Source organism: Eretmochelys imbricata, chromosome 5 (genome assembly GCF_965152235.1).
Source record: "Eretmochelys imbricata isolate rEreImb1 chromosome 5, rEreImb1.hap1, whole genome shotgun sequence".
Taxonomy (NCBI): Eukaryota; Metazoa; Chordata; order Testudines; family Cheloniidae; genus Eretmochelys; species Eretmochelys imbricata.
Genome location: NC_135576.1, coordinates 130,025,996 through 130,039,859, shown reverse-complemented (window position 1 = coordinate 130,039,859; position 13,864 = coordinate 130,025,996). Strand labels below are relative to the sequence as shown.

The window sequence follows — 13,864 nt, the reverse complement described above, 5'->3', positions numbered from 1 at the left end:
GCAAAAGTTGGATAATAGGGAGAAAGTGTGGCAAAATCAACTTTTTCCAATTTCCTGACTTTTTTTTTCCCCAGTTGGGAAACAGGAACAAAGTATTAATAGTATAACTTTCAGGGAGAAAATAACATTAATACTTTAAAGTTACATTTAACAGTGAAACATGGTGGGGAACCCACTTTCCCACAGCTTTGAAATTTCCCGGGGGAAAATTGGCATTTTTCAACAGCAAAAATTCAAAGGGGGATTTTTCCCATGAAAATTCGAATGGGAAAAATCCAGTTTTTCAGCCAGTTCTATGTATCATTAGAAAAAGAAAACTACCATACTGAACCCAAACAGGGCAGTGCTACCTCTCCAGTGCTGCTGCAGCTTTGAAACTGGACGCGAATGCTACAGTGCTCAGCTAAACCCCTTCCTCTCAGGCAATTGGATTGCTCTGAGGGTGAAACTGTGGGAAGTGGCCATCTCCTATGGGCAGGAGAGAGAAGTTCTCTTGCCGTGGGAGGAGAAAGGGAGGCCACGGGAATCCAGCTCAGGAGAGGCCTGAATGAATAGTCCTGTGTTAAGGAGTCCTGACCTTGGGACAGGCAGTAAGAAAGGGCCCAGAAGGAGCCTGAAAGGAAGTGCTCCAAGGAAGTCTCTGGGGAATCCTGCTAAGGGCCAGAGGAGGCTAAGGAGCTGGAATAGGGCTTGGACTCACCATGCCTTGTGGAGTCCAAGCCGTGAAGCTGCAGCATGGGGAGTGAGTTCCAACCAGAGGGAGAGATCCAGTGGCAAAGCAGGCAGGTCCTGGGATCACAGCTCGTTGAGAGCAGTGGCGAGGAGGTGCAGGATTAGCTCTGCTAGTTGCATGAGTGGTACTTAAGTGAATTATCCCACATTCTCACCTGCCAGCAAGGTTGTCCAGAATTTGAGGGAGGGACTTTCTCGGGCTGTGATCCTTGCCTCTGAGTGCCATTTTCCAGGGGACCCACTGAGTGCTGGACTCCCACCGCGTTTGCCTACAGGATTTTGGTGCAGATGCCCCAGTTACCCCCTTTCCCACATTTCTGTGCTGTCTGGGACTATGCCTATCTTGGTCAAGAGGGAGCTGGTAGCTCCTCATACTGCTAGTGATGTTTGGAATCAGGTTGATGAAGTTCCTCTCAGACTGCCAAGCTTTCTGGATCATTCTATACTGGGTTTTCCTTGGCAGAATCATTCCTGGGTGTGAAGATTTTTGACATCACAACCTGCTTGTGGACATACTTAGCCCTACATGATCCACTGGCACTTCTGGAAGCTTCACAAAATGAACCCAGTGTATGATCAAACAAGGATGGTTACCTCACCAGTCTGCAGTGCACAATGTACATAGTGTAGGTAATTTTCCTTCTTATTCAGATGTTACCTATCATTTCTTTTGCATTTTCTACTTTCTTTTATGTGTTATGTTTGTGTGAGTTTCGTCTGCCTAGGGTCATTATAACAAAATAATTTGTCTTTGAGAGCAGTGATAATACAAATCTGACTATCAAGATAAAAATAATTCCTTCATTTGTGTTATATTGCCTTGTGCCTTGAGCAATAGATCAGAACTTCAGGAATTGTTGTCACACTTGAGCAATATTTTTGGTACCACCTTAGAGCCAGCCAATGTATGTACAATATATTATATGCCCAGCACATAGTCTGCAAATGGTTAACCTGAATTAAATACTAAAATCTGGTGAAAATGAAGTGCTCCGAATGGGAAAGGTGAATCAATTCGGGATTAGTCACCGCTGAGTAGGCTTTACAGAGGAGTAAAACCAATGTGAAAATGTAAACTAGCTTTCCATCCACCCACCATGCCATCAGTAAAGAGAGATGTTTGCTTGCTAGAAACATAAAGCAATAACCAATAGGCAAATCACCAGATTTCCTACAGAGAAGGTCAACAGGTTAGATTTATCTAATTAACGTGAATATGGATTCTCAGCCTTCACATCATACCAGTTTGAGCTGGGAAAGACTTATTAAATACCCAGTCTTTCACTGGTCCACTAACCACTATGTTACATAATGTTTGGTCCAGTCTAATGTTAAATATCACAAGGGATAGGGTGTATGCACATTCCCTTGGGTGATTATTCCACAGTCTTAACAGCTCACTGTCAGAAATATTTTCCCCATTCAGCCTAAAAATATACCCTTCATTTCATCCCCGTATTCCTGTGCATACATTCTTGCACCTCTGTAACTATTTCATCTAGTATTATTATTTGTATTACAGTAACACCTGGACTCTCCAGTCAGGAGCAGGACGCCTCCCCCCACCCCCAGTGCTAGGCACTGTACATACACATAAGTTATGTCTGCACTGCAGAGTTAACTCAGGAACCTACTCTGGTGTTATCCCTAATCCCTCCTCCCATCCACACACAAAAAGCTCATACCCAGGTTTGGCAGAGTTTTCAGCCCGGGCTAGCTGACCCAGCTGAGGGGTGTGGATTAGAGCCCGGTCGCTGCTCTAACTTTCCCCCTGCAGGTAGGATGCAGCTAAATCTCTCAAGTGCAGAGTGTCCTCCAATACCTTCCCCCAAGTCCTTATGTGCCCAGAAGAAGGGACAGATTCCCTGGGAGGGAATGACAAGCTGCTCGGCTTACTGCAGCACAAAGGATGTTGGGACGTGCCCCCAGAAGAACCAGGGATGCACATGGGGGAGCGCAACACCAGTGAGGAGACAGCAACGTGGGCAGGGCTTTGCAGTGTGGCTGCTCCCCAGTCACCTGGGTTCGTTCTGCCGCGAAGATGTACCCGCAGTGAGAGAGAGAGTCCCTGACCAAAAGAGCTGTCAGTTTAAATGAACAAGATGAAGGGCAATCGTAGGCCCGGAGGTGAAAAGTCCTGCCCAGGATGTCTCAGATGGTAGGTGGCAGAGATGGGAGACTCGGGTCTCCTGAATTCCAGCTCAGTGCCTTGTACGTCGGGGCCATGCTGCCTCTCTTCCTTCCTGTTCATGCCTTCAGCAAGCCTGGCTGTTGTGAAGATGGAGTGCTGCAGTCCAAGTGGAAAGGGGAAAGCCATGTCAGAAATGGACTGGTTGGAGGGTTTTTAATTAATCTGTAAATATACACCCTTAGGACCTGGCCCTAGAACCTGGGTCATCGCAGAGAAACACAAATCAACCTTCTCCAAGGTGTGAGAGACTTTCTGGGGCTTTATTTTCCTCCTCAGTTTGTTTAATTTTCCACTTTAATCCCCCTTCCTCCCCTTTGCTGTCTATGGTCATATTCTCTTCTTCTCTTCCTCTGTCTCGCCCTGGTGGCACGTTAGCCTCCCTTCTCCAGATTCCTCCTGTGTTTCTTTGAATCCCAGCCTTGTCTTTTCCCCTCCTGGAGCTTCATTCCCCTACATGCTCTCTCTCCCTCTCTCCTCTCCACCCATGACTAGGGCGTTCCTGACCCTGCAAACTGTGTCCTTTCAACCCCATCTTCTTTCTCCTCCTTCCAGTATCTTCTCCTGTCCCTCTCTCTGCTCGGGGTTTCCCATCCTCTCTAACCCAGATGCGGCCTTGTCTGCATTACAGGGACGATGCCCATAGTTTCCCTCAGTCAGTTGAAAAGCATCTCTGCCCAGAGGTGCTTCCGTTGACGGCTGAGGGTGGCAGCCATCGTCCCAATATCCCTCACCGCTGTGTAGAGTAAGGACAGGGCTAAGCTGAACCAGCTCAGGCTCAGTAGATGGTGCCCTAGAGTGGATGCAGTGCACTCACAGAGCTGGTGCACTGTCACCCTGGGCAGCGGTCAGACCTGACAGCTCCCTCAGCTCAGAACATTCTTGGTTCACTAACTGGAAGTCCCTTCTCACTTACCCCCCGACCATGCCATCCATACCCCACCAGCTCTGGTCCCCACCCCCACCATCCTCATCCAGGAGTGCACAGGCCTTTCTTGTCTCCTCTGCACAGGGGCAACTTTTGCCTTTAGCTGTTTGTGCCTCTGTGATGGGTTAGACCCCCTCCAGCCGGGATGCCACCAGATGTGCTGGGGTCCCACTGGTTCCGCCTCTTCCACCAGCCTGGGTTTCCTCACCCTGTTCTACTGTGCCAGGCCATCAACCCTTCTCCAGCACGGACACACCCAGCTGCAAATGGACACAGAGACATTGAGATCAGCTCAGGGATTCACCCAGCACTCACACCCCCTTTGGGGAGTAAACCCAAAATAATATTGTCTTGTGCTGTATAGAAAAATCTGCACAGTGCAAGCTCATAGAAATTTGCCCTCTCCCTCAATGTGGAGAGAAATATGCACAGCTTCTTCCTTTCCCCACCCCCTCACCATGAATTGCATAAACTGGGTTTTGAAATAAACAAGAAATAAGTTTATTAACTACAAAAGGTAAATTTAAATTGATGATAAGGGATAGTAAACAGAACAAAGCAGATTACTGAACAAATAAAACAAAACACGCAAGCTAAGCTTAATACACTCAAGAAATAGGTTACAAAATGTAATTTCTCACCCTCAATGTTGTTTTAGGCAAGTTGCAGAGCTTCTGTATCTCAGAGTTCCAGTTATTTCTCTTTACAGACTGGACCCCTGTCTCAGTCTGGACTCCACCCTGCCTTTGCCTTCAGGTGTTTTTAGCAGTCTTCCTTTCTGGGCTGGCAATGGAAGAAAGTCCAGAATGCCTTCCTTCTGTGGTGGAAAATTAACCACGTGTTGCGTTTGAAATCAGAAACGCCTGAAGCACCTTTATTCAAGTATACATATACAGGGAGAATCAGCCATAGTTGCTCTACATAAGCAGAAAATACAGGAGTTTATACAGCTGAAAACCACAATTTCTTAAGCACACTTCCTTTAACCAGCATTTTCCTTATTTGGCATATAGTATAGGCTCTAACAGTAGTTTTCCTTATTTAGTATATAGCAAACAAGCTTTTCCTGTTACTGACAGGTTGTTCTTTGTGGTTAGCGAGTCTTCCCTAATTTCTAACTGTTTCCTAAGTTGCTCTGTTGCAACTGCCCTACAGTGAAATTTTTTAGTCTCTATTTACGCTTTTACACACACAGTTAGCTTGACTAAAGTTTTAGGCCTACTTCGGAAGTTTTAGGCCCACTGGATTTTCCCCCCACACTTCCCAGCCTTAAATAGAATTTACTTAAGGCGGGAAGCCTTTGTTTCCAGTGGAAAAGTACCAGCAGCGTCCAAGTTGGTAGTTTGTACCAAGTGACATTATCACATGACCTTGCAGTGTCAGGGCAACCATGAGACAAGGTTTATTTGCAGGCTCCACAGGAAGGAACTCCTGGGAAGATGGGAAATCCACATCTTCAAAGATCCATTGTCTTTTCTTATTGGCCCATTAAGGCTGATTGCTTACTGTCTGCTGGGCATTTCCCAAGCACGTACCCACACAGTTGTAATTGTTACTTAGACAATATTCCTAACATCAGATACAGAAATGATACATGTATACAAATTGGATAAACACATTCAGTAAATCATACCCTTTTCAATGATACCTCACATGACCCATCTTGCATAAAATATATCTTAGTTATGCCATATTCATATCCTAACAATATTTTTGTGAAGAATATGGAGTGTAATGTCACAGCCTCTTCTTTACTCCCTGATGGTTCAAATATCTTTAGCTTTCTTGAAGAGGATGGACTGAAGAAGCGTCTTGAGCCATAGAATCATAGAATATCAGGGTTGGAAGGGACCTAAGGAGGGCATCTAGTCCAACCCCCTGCTCAAAGCAGGACCAATCCCCTACTAAATCATCACAGCCAGGGCTTTGTCAAACCTGACCTTAAAAACCTTGAAGGAAGGAGATTCCACCACCTCCATAGGTAACACATTCCAGTGCTTCACCACCCTCCTAGTGAAAAAGTTTTTCCTAATATCCAACCTAAACCTCCCCCACTGCAACTTGAGACCATTACTCCTTGTTCTGTCATTAATTTCATCCCCTTCCCTTTACGAAAGGACCTAAATTTCTTCTTAGTACATCAGCCTCCCCAACTCTTGTGATTTTATTGCAAATCTCACAATATTGGATTGCTTATGTAAAGTCCCTGCACCTGGAGTCGTGATGATATAAGAATCTCAGCTTTTATTTAAAATAGAGCAAGCGCCCCTTGTGGCTATGGAGAAAACCTTGAAACTATGACATCAGTGTGACTGAAAGGCTCAGAAAGCAGAAGGAAAAGAAAAATAAACCAACATTTATTATTATTTGTTAAGCCTCATGGTTTTAAGCCAGACTCATGATGCGTGGGACCTGACTCATAATTTTTGAAGATTTGGCGTTGCCAATACTGCCCCCCCGCTGATATATATGGCCTTGTAATTCTCTGGAGCCCCTTTGGCTAGCAGCACATAATTTTGCTTTAGTGTTGCCTTTGCTTATATTTTCCTGTGAGCCTTACCTGACTTGTAGTTTGTGATGGGGTGAGCTCCCCATACTAGCCTTGCAAGAGCAAAATTGGGCCAGGTGAGCCCAATCAGCTAATTAGGCTGCAAATGGGAGTTTTTGGAGGGAGCAGCTAATTAGAGAGAAGCTCACCTGTGCAGGAGCAGGCGTGGCCTATAAAACAAGTCCCAGCCTGAGGATGCTGGGAAGGGGGGCAGTCACTCCCTGGGAAGAGGATGGAAGCATTTGAGCTGGTATATCTGGAGAGAACCTCCTCCATCCCCCGGCATACTCGGCCCCTGTCCCTGGCAGCCAAACCTAGCCAGGCTCTCTCAGGCAGAAGAGGCTCTGAACTGCTCCCCACCCGGCTGCCAGGGAGAGCGACCTGCACAGGATGTGCTATGTTCCTCTTTCTCCCAGAGGATAGAAGTGACTTTGTCTGTACGAAGTGCAAGCTGGTCTCCATATTGGAAGAGAAGGTTAAAGGACTAGAGACCCAAGTATCAACCCAGCACTGCATCAGAGAAATGAAGACTTTCTGGATAGAAGTTAGCATTTGTTACTGCAGGCACAGCATGCTGAAGAATCAGAGAGGGCGGTGCAGAATGGGAAAGAAAATTGGCAGCATGTGACCTCCAGAAGAAGAAAGAGGAGAACCCATGTACCCCCAATGCTGATAGAGGTAAGAAACCGTTTTCACTCTCTGCACAGGTATTATGGTGGAGAATGATTCAGAAGAGTCATCTGAGGGAAGGGATCAGGAGGAGACCCATTGACCGAAAGGCATGGGATGCATTGTCCTAGGGATGGGGGTTCCATGACCACCACTCCCAAGAGGAGGAGACAGGTGGTGGTGGCTGGGGACTTCCTCTTAAGGGGGACAGAGTCATCCATCTGCTGTCCAGACCAGGAACCTCGAGATGTGCACTGCTTCCCTGGAACTAGAATTCAGGATGTGACGGAGTGTCTTCCAAGACTGATCTAGCCCTCGGACCACTACCCCTTCCTACTTCTCCATTTGGGCACCAATGATACTGCCAAGAATGACCTTAAGCAGGTCACTGCAGATTATGTGGCTCTGGGAAGAAGAATAAAGGAGTTTGAGGCTCAAGTCGTGTTCTTGTCCATCCTCCCTGTTGAAGGAAAAGGACCAGGTAGGGACCATCAAATTGTGGAAGTAAATGTGTGGTTGCACAGGTGGTGTCGGAGACAGGGCTTTGGATTCTTTGACCATGGGATGTTGTCCAGGAAGAAAGAGTGCTAGGAAGAGATGGGATCCACCTAACGAAGAGAGGGAAGAGCATCTTTGCAAGCAGGCTTGTTAACCTACTGAGGAGGGCTTTAAACTAGGTTTACTGGGGGACAGTAACCTAAGCCCAGAGGTAAGTGGGATACCGGGAGGAAACACAAGGAGGAGGGTGCAACAAGGAGGCCTCCTGATTCATCCTGAGAAAGTAGGAAAATCAGCTTGTTATCTTAGACGCCTGTACACAAATGCAAGAAGCCTGGGAAACAAGCAGGAAGAATTGGAAGTCCTGGCACAGTCAAGGAACTATGATGTAACTGGAATGAAACTTGGTGGGATAACTCACATGACTGGAGCACTGTCTTAGATGGGTATAAACTGTTCAGGAAGGACAGGTGGGGGAGAAAAGGTGGAGTTGAAGAGCTTGTCTACACTACCAGCTGGATCGATGGGCAGCAATCGATCCAGCCGGGGTCGATTTATTGTGTCTAGTATAGATGCAATAAATTGACTGCCGGTCGCTCCAGCATCAACTCCGATACTCCACCTCAGTGAGAATTGCAAGGGGAATCGACAGGAGACCATCTCCTGTCGACATACTGCCGTGAAGACTCCTCAGTAAGCAGATCTAAGTACGTCGACTTCAGCTATATTATTAACGTAGCTGAAGTTGCGTAACTTAGATCGATTCCACCCCATAGTGTAGACCAGCCCTATGAGAGTAGTGTGATTGCTCAGAGCTCCAGTATGAAACTGGAGAAAAGCCTGTTGAGAGTCTTTGGGTTAAGTTTAGAGGCGAGAGCAACAAGGGTGATGTCGTGGTGGGCGTGTGCTATAGACCACCAGACCAGGAGGATGAGGTAGAAAAGGCTTTCTTCAGATAACTAACAGAAGTTTCCAGATCAAAGGCCCTGGTTCTTATGGGGGACTTCAATCACCCTGACATCTGCTGGGAAAACAATACAGCAGTGCATAGACAATCCAGGAAGTTTTTGGAGAGTGTTGGGGACAACTTCCTGGTGCAAGTTCTGAGCAACCGACTAGGGGCTGTGCTCCTCTTGACCTGCTGCTCACAAACAGGGAAGAACTGGTAGGGGAAGTAGAAGTGGGTGGCAACCTGGGCAGCAGTGACCATGAGATGGTCGGGTTCAGGATCCTGACAAAAGGAAGAAAGGAGAGTAGCAGAATACGGACCCTGGACTTCAGAAAAGCTGATTTTGACTCCCTCAGGGAACTGATGGGCAGGATCCCCTGGGAGGCTAATATGAGGGGGAAAGGAATCCAGGAAAGTGGGCTGTATTTTAAAGAAGCCTTATTGAAGGCGCAGGAATAAACCATCCTAATGTGCAGAGAGAATAGCAAATATGGTAGGCGACCAGCTTGGCTTAACAGTGAAACCTTCGGTGAGCTTAAACACAAAAAGGAAGCTTACAAGAAGTGGAAATTTGGACAGATGGCTAGGCAGGAGTATAAAAATATTGCTCGAGTGTGCAGGAAGGAAGTGTAAACAGGAAGGCCAAAACACAACTGGAGTTGCACCTAGCAAAGGATGTGAAGGATAACAAGAAGGGTTTGTACAGGTATGTTAGCAACAAGGTGGTGGTCAGGGAAAGTGTGGGACCCTTACTGAATGGGGGAGGCAACCTAGTGACAGATGATGTAGAAAAAGCTAATGTACTCGATGCTTTTTTTGCCTCAGTCTTCACAGACAAGGTCAACTCCCAGACTGCTGCACTGGGCAGCACAGTATGGGGCGGAGGTGAGCAGCCCTCAATGGTGAAAGAACAGGTTCAGGACTACTTAGAAAAGTTGGACATGCACAAGTCTATGGGGCTGGATGCACTGCATCCAAGGGTGCTGAGGGAATTGGCTGATGTGATTGCAGAGCCATTGTTACCTTTGAAACCTCGTGGCAATCAGGGGAGGTCCCGAATGATTGGAAAAAGGCAAATATAGTGCACATCTTTAAAAAAGGGAGGAAGGAGAATCTGGGGAACTACAGACCAGTCAGCCTTACCTAAGTCCCTGGAAAAATCATGGAGCAGGTCCTCAAGGAATCCATTTTGAATCACTTGGAGGAGAGGAAGGTGATCAGGAACAATCAACATGGATTCACCAAGGGCAAGTCATGCCTGACCAACCTGATTGCCTTCTACGATGAGATAACTGGCTCTGTGGATGAGGGGAAAGCAGTGGACGTGATATATCATGACTTTAGCAAAGCTTTTGATACGGTCTCCCAGTATTCTTGTCAGCAAGTTAAAGAAGTATGAATTGAATGAATGGACTATAAGGTGGATAGAAAGCTGGCTAGATTGTCAAGCTCAACAGGTAGTGATCAATAGCTCGATGTCTAGTTGGCAGCTGGTGTCAAGTGGAGTGCCCCAGGGGTCAGTCCTGGGGCCAGTTTTGTTGAACATAGAATCATAGAATATCAGGGTTGGAAGGGACCTCAGGAGGTCATCTAGTCCAACCCCCTGCTCAAAGCAGGACCAATCCCCAGTTTTTGCCCCAGATCCCTAAATGGCCCCCTCAAGGATTGAACTCACAACCCTGGGTTTAGCAGACCAATGCTCAAACCACTGAGCTATCCCTCCCCCATCTTCATTAATGATCTGGATGATGGGATGGATTGCACCCTCAGCAAGTTCACGGATGACACTAAGCTGGGGGGAGAGGTAGATATGCTGGAGGGTAGGGATAGGGTCCAGAGTGACCTAGGCAAATTGGAGGAGTGGGCCAAAAGAAATCTGATGAGGTTCAACAAGAACAAGTGCAGAGTTCTGCACTTAGGAGGGAGGAATCCCATGTGCTGCTACAGGCTGGAGACCGACTGGCTAAGCAGCAGTTCTGCAGAAAAGGACCTGGGGATTACAGTGGATGAGAAGCTGGATCTGAATCCAGCAGTGTGCCCTTGTTGCAAAAAAGGACAATGGCATATTGGGCGGCATTAGTAGGAGCATTGCCAGCAGATAGTAGGAAGTGATTATGCCTCTCTATTTGGCACTGATGAGGCCACATCTGGAGAATTGCATCCAGTTTTTGACACCCCCCCCCCACCCACTACAGGAAGGATGTGGACAAATTGGAGAGAGTCCATTGAGGGCAACGAAAATTATTAGGGGCCTGGGGCACATGACTTATGAGAAGAGGCTGAGGGGGCTTATTTAGTCTGCAGAAGAGAAGAGTGAGGGGGGATTTGATAGCAGCCTTCAACTACCTGAAGGGGGGTTCCAAAGAGGATGGAGCTAGGCTGTTCTCAGTGGTAGCAGATGACAGAATAAGGAGCAATGGTCTCAAGTTGCAGTGGGGGAAGTCTAGGTTGGATATTAGGAAAAACTATTTCACTAGGAGGGTGGTGAAGCACTGGAATGGGTTACCTAGAGTGGTGGTGGAATCTCCTTCCTTAGAGGTTTTTAAGGCCTGGCTTGACAAAGCCCTGGCTGGGATGATTTAGTTGGTGTTGGTTCCTGCTTTGAGCAGGGGTTTGGACTAGATGACCTCCTGAGGTCCCTTCCACAATAATCGTGTATGATTCTATGAAATACAGTGCGGGGAGGCTGTCAGGGTTCCTTCCCCACTCTGAACTCTAGGGTACAGATGTGGGCACCCACATGAAAGACAACCTAAGCTAGTAAGAATAAGCTTAGGGGAAAAACTTCCCCAAGGTACAAACTTTGCCTTGTCCTTGAACAGTATACTGCTACCACCAAGTGTTTTAAACAAAGAACAAGGAAAGAGACCACTTGGAGACGTCTTCCCCCAAAATACCCCCCCAAGCCCTACACCTCACCTTTCCTGGGGAGACTTGAGAATAGTCTCCTAACCAATTGGTATGAAATCATCAAAGACCCAAACCCCTGGATCTTGAAACAATGGAAAATGCAGTCAGGTTCTTAAAAGAAGGATTTTAAAAAAAAAAAAAGAAAAGAAAAGGTAAAGATCATCTCTGTAAAATCAGGATGGAAAATACTTTACAGGGTATTCAGATTCAAAACACAGAGGATCCCCCTCTGGGCAAAACCTTAGTTACAGAAAACAGGAATAAACCTCCCTCTTAACACAGGAAAATTCACATAAAACAAAAGATAAACTAATCCGCCTTGCCTGGTTTACCTAGACTGGTTGCAATATTGGAGACTTGGATGAGGATGGGTTGGAGGAGATGGATTTCTGTCTGGCCTCTCTCAGTCCCAAGAGAGAACCAACAAGGTAAACAAAGAGCACAAACAAAAGCCTTCCCCTCCTCCCCCCAAGATTTGAAAGTATCTTGTCCCCTTATTGGTCCTTTGGGTCAGGTGCCAGCCAGTTTAGCTGAGCTTCTTAACCCTTTACAGGTAACAGGATGTTGCCTCTGGCCAGGAGGGATTTTATAGCACTGTATACAGAAAGGTGGTTACCCTTCCCTTTATATTTATGACACAGGCCCATGGAGAAAAGGATAGAGAGTCCCTGCCCGCAGGTAACATGGGGTGTAGAGAGCGTTGTGGCCTTGAGATGGGTGTGCAGGGGTCACTGGGCTGTGGAGATGTGAGCTGGTCATGTGTCCTCCCCTTTAGATTGTGGTTCCTCCCTGTATGGGGAGCCACCAGTTGTCTAGCCCAGGACTGCTGAGCTGAGGCTCCCTGGCCTGGAACCTGGAGTGGAGGGTGGGCCTGGGTTCCCCTCTTGGCCACTGAGGGAGCGGCACTGGGGCAGTGCATGGGCAGACTGCCGAGGACTGTCGGCAAACGGAACCCTGGAAGAAGGAACACTGAGTGTCCTAGCTGGAAGGCGAAGTCACAAAGAGGACGATGCAGTCCTGGAGCGAGAGGGGCTGCAGACTAGAGTCAGAGCACCAGCATGTGCACTGTGGGCAGGGGCATTGGCCTCAAGAGCTACTCCCCAGAGTGACCAGAAGGAGGCGCCAGCACAGTGGTGAGTCATGTGCCGTGAGACAGAGTATTTTTGTTTGACTGCCAAAATTCTGTTCTCTTCAGTCCTTACTCAGCCAACCTTTCCCTTGAAGTCAATGCGGGGGGTGTGTGTGTGTGAGTGAGTAAAGACATCAGCATTTGGTCCCACAAGTGTATAACTGTGGGCCCAGGAAAATAATGTTAAAGTCTGGATATCTTGTTGTTTTTATTTAAAAAAAGTAATTATGCCAAGCCATCTGTGAGTAATGTAAAAAAAGATGTAAATAGATGATGCATAGTGTACAGTATGTCACATGAACCTTCCATCTGCCATGGGGAACAGCAACATTCTTCATCCTCAGTGCTGGAGACTGAGGAGTAATCTACGGTATAGAGCAGCATGCCCAAGACTCTTGGTAATGCTGAGCACCACTTCTGGACAATGTAACCAGTCGCACCTCCCTTTGGTGCCCCCCCGCCCCCCTCACCCTGTGCTGTCAGGGAGCTGTCTCAAATGCATGGCCACGCAGAATCAGTGGTCATGGGTGGCGAGTTCTATGGGCCCGTGGGGCCCGGGCACCAGGAATATTCCTGTCCCAGGGGGCCGGCTCCAGCAAAGTTCCCCCCCCACACACATACACGCACTCCCCCTGCGCTTCCCGCGGCCCCACCTGCCGCCCCTGGGCGATTTAAAACAGCCTGGGGGCTCCTGCCGCCACCCAGCAGCGCAGCGGGGCTGAGCGGCTTCCTGCGCCCTCGTTCCACGTGGCTGCTGGCAGGTCCTTGCAGCCCGTGTGAGGGGGTTGTGCTGCTGTGCGCTGCCCCCGCCCCAAATGCCCCTGCGGTCAATGGGAAGCTGCAGGGGAGGTGCCTGGAAACAGCAGCGTGAGGAGACGCCCCCCCAGCCCCGGCCTGCCCCGCCTAGGAGCCGCTGCCGGAGAGGATGCCCCAGGTAAGTATTGAACCCCCACCATCCACTTCCAGAGCCTGCACCCACACTTCCTCTGCAAACACACCCTTCGGCCCCCAAATTTCCTCCTGCACCCCCATTCTGCACCCCACACCTCCTCCCCCAACTACCTCTTGCACTCCCACCCGTCTCCCGCACCTACTTTTGTCCCCAATTTCCCGCCCAGAGCCTGCACACACACCCCTGCACTTCCCACCCCCCCCAGAGCCTGCACCCAGCACCCAAACTCGTTCCCAGAGCCTGCACTCCAGACCCCCTCCCCCACCCAAATTCCCTTCCAGAGCCCGACCTCTCACCCCTTCTGCACCCAAATTCCCTTCCAGAGCCTGACCTCTCACCCCTTCTGCATCCCCACCCCCTC

The 13,864-nt window shown here is 48.3% G+C and overlaps 1 long non-coding RNA gene across 1 annotated transcript; it reads right to left on the bottom strand.

The window, feature by feature from the left end:
* Positions 1-2,415: 2,415 nt before the first annotated feature.
* On the bottom strand, positions 2,416-4,774 carry LOC144265333 (uncharacterized). Its single transcript, XR_013346255.1, has 3 exons — positions 4,490-4,774; positions 4,057-4,108; positions 2,416-3,019 (listed from the first exon to the last, which is right to left on the bottom strand). It is a non-coding gene; the product is annotated as an uncharacterized LOC144265333 (long non-coding RNA).
* Between the last annotated feature and the right edge of the window lie 9,090 nt (positions 4,775-13,864).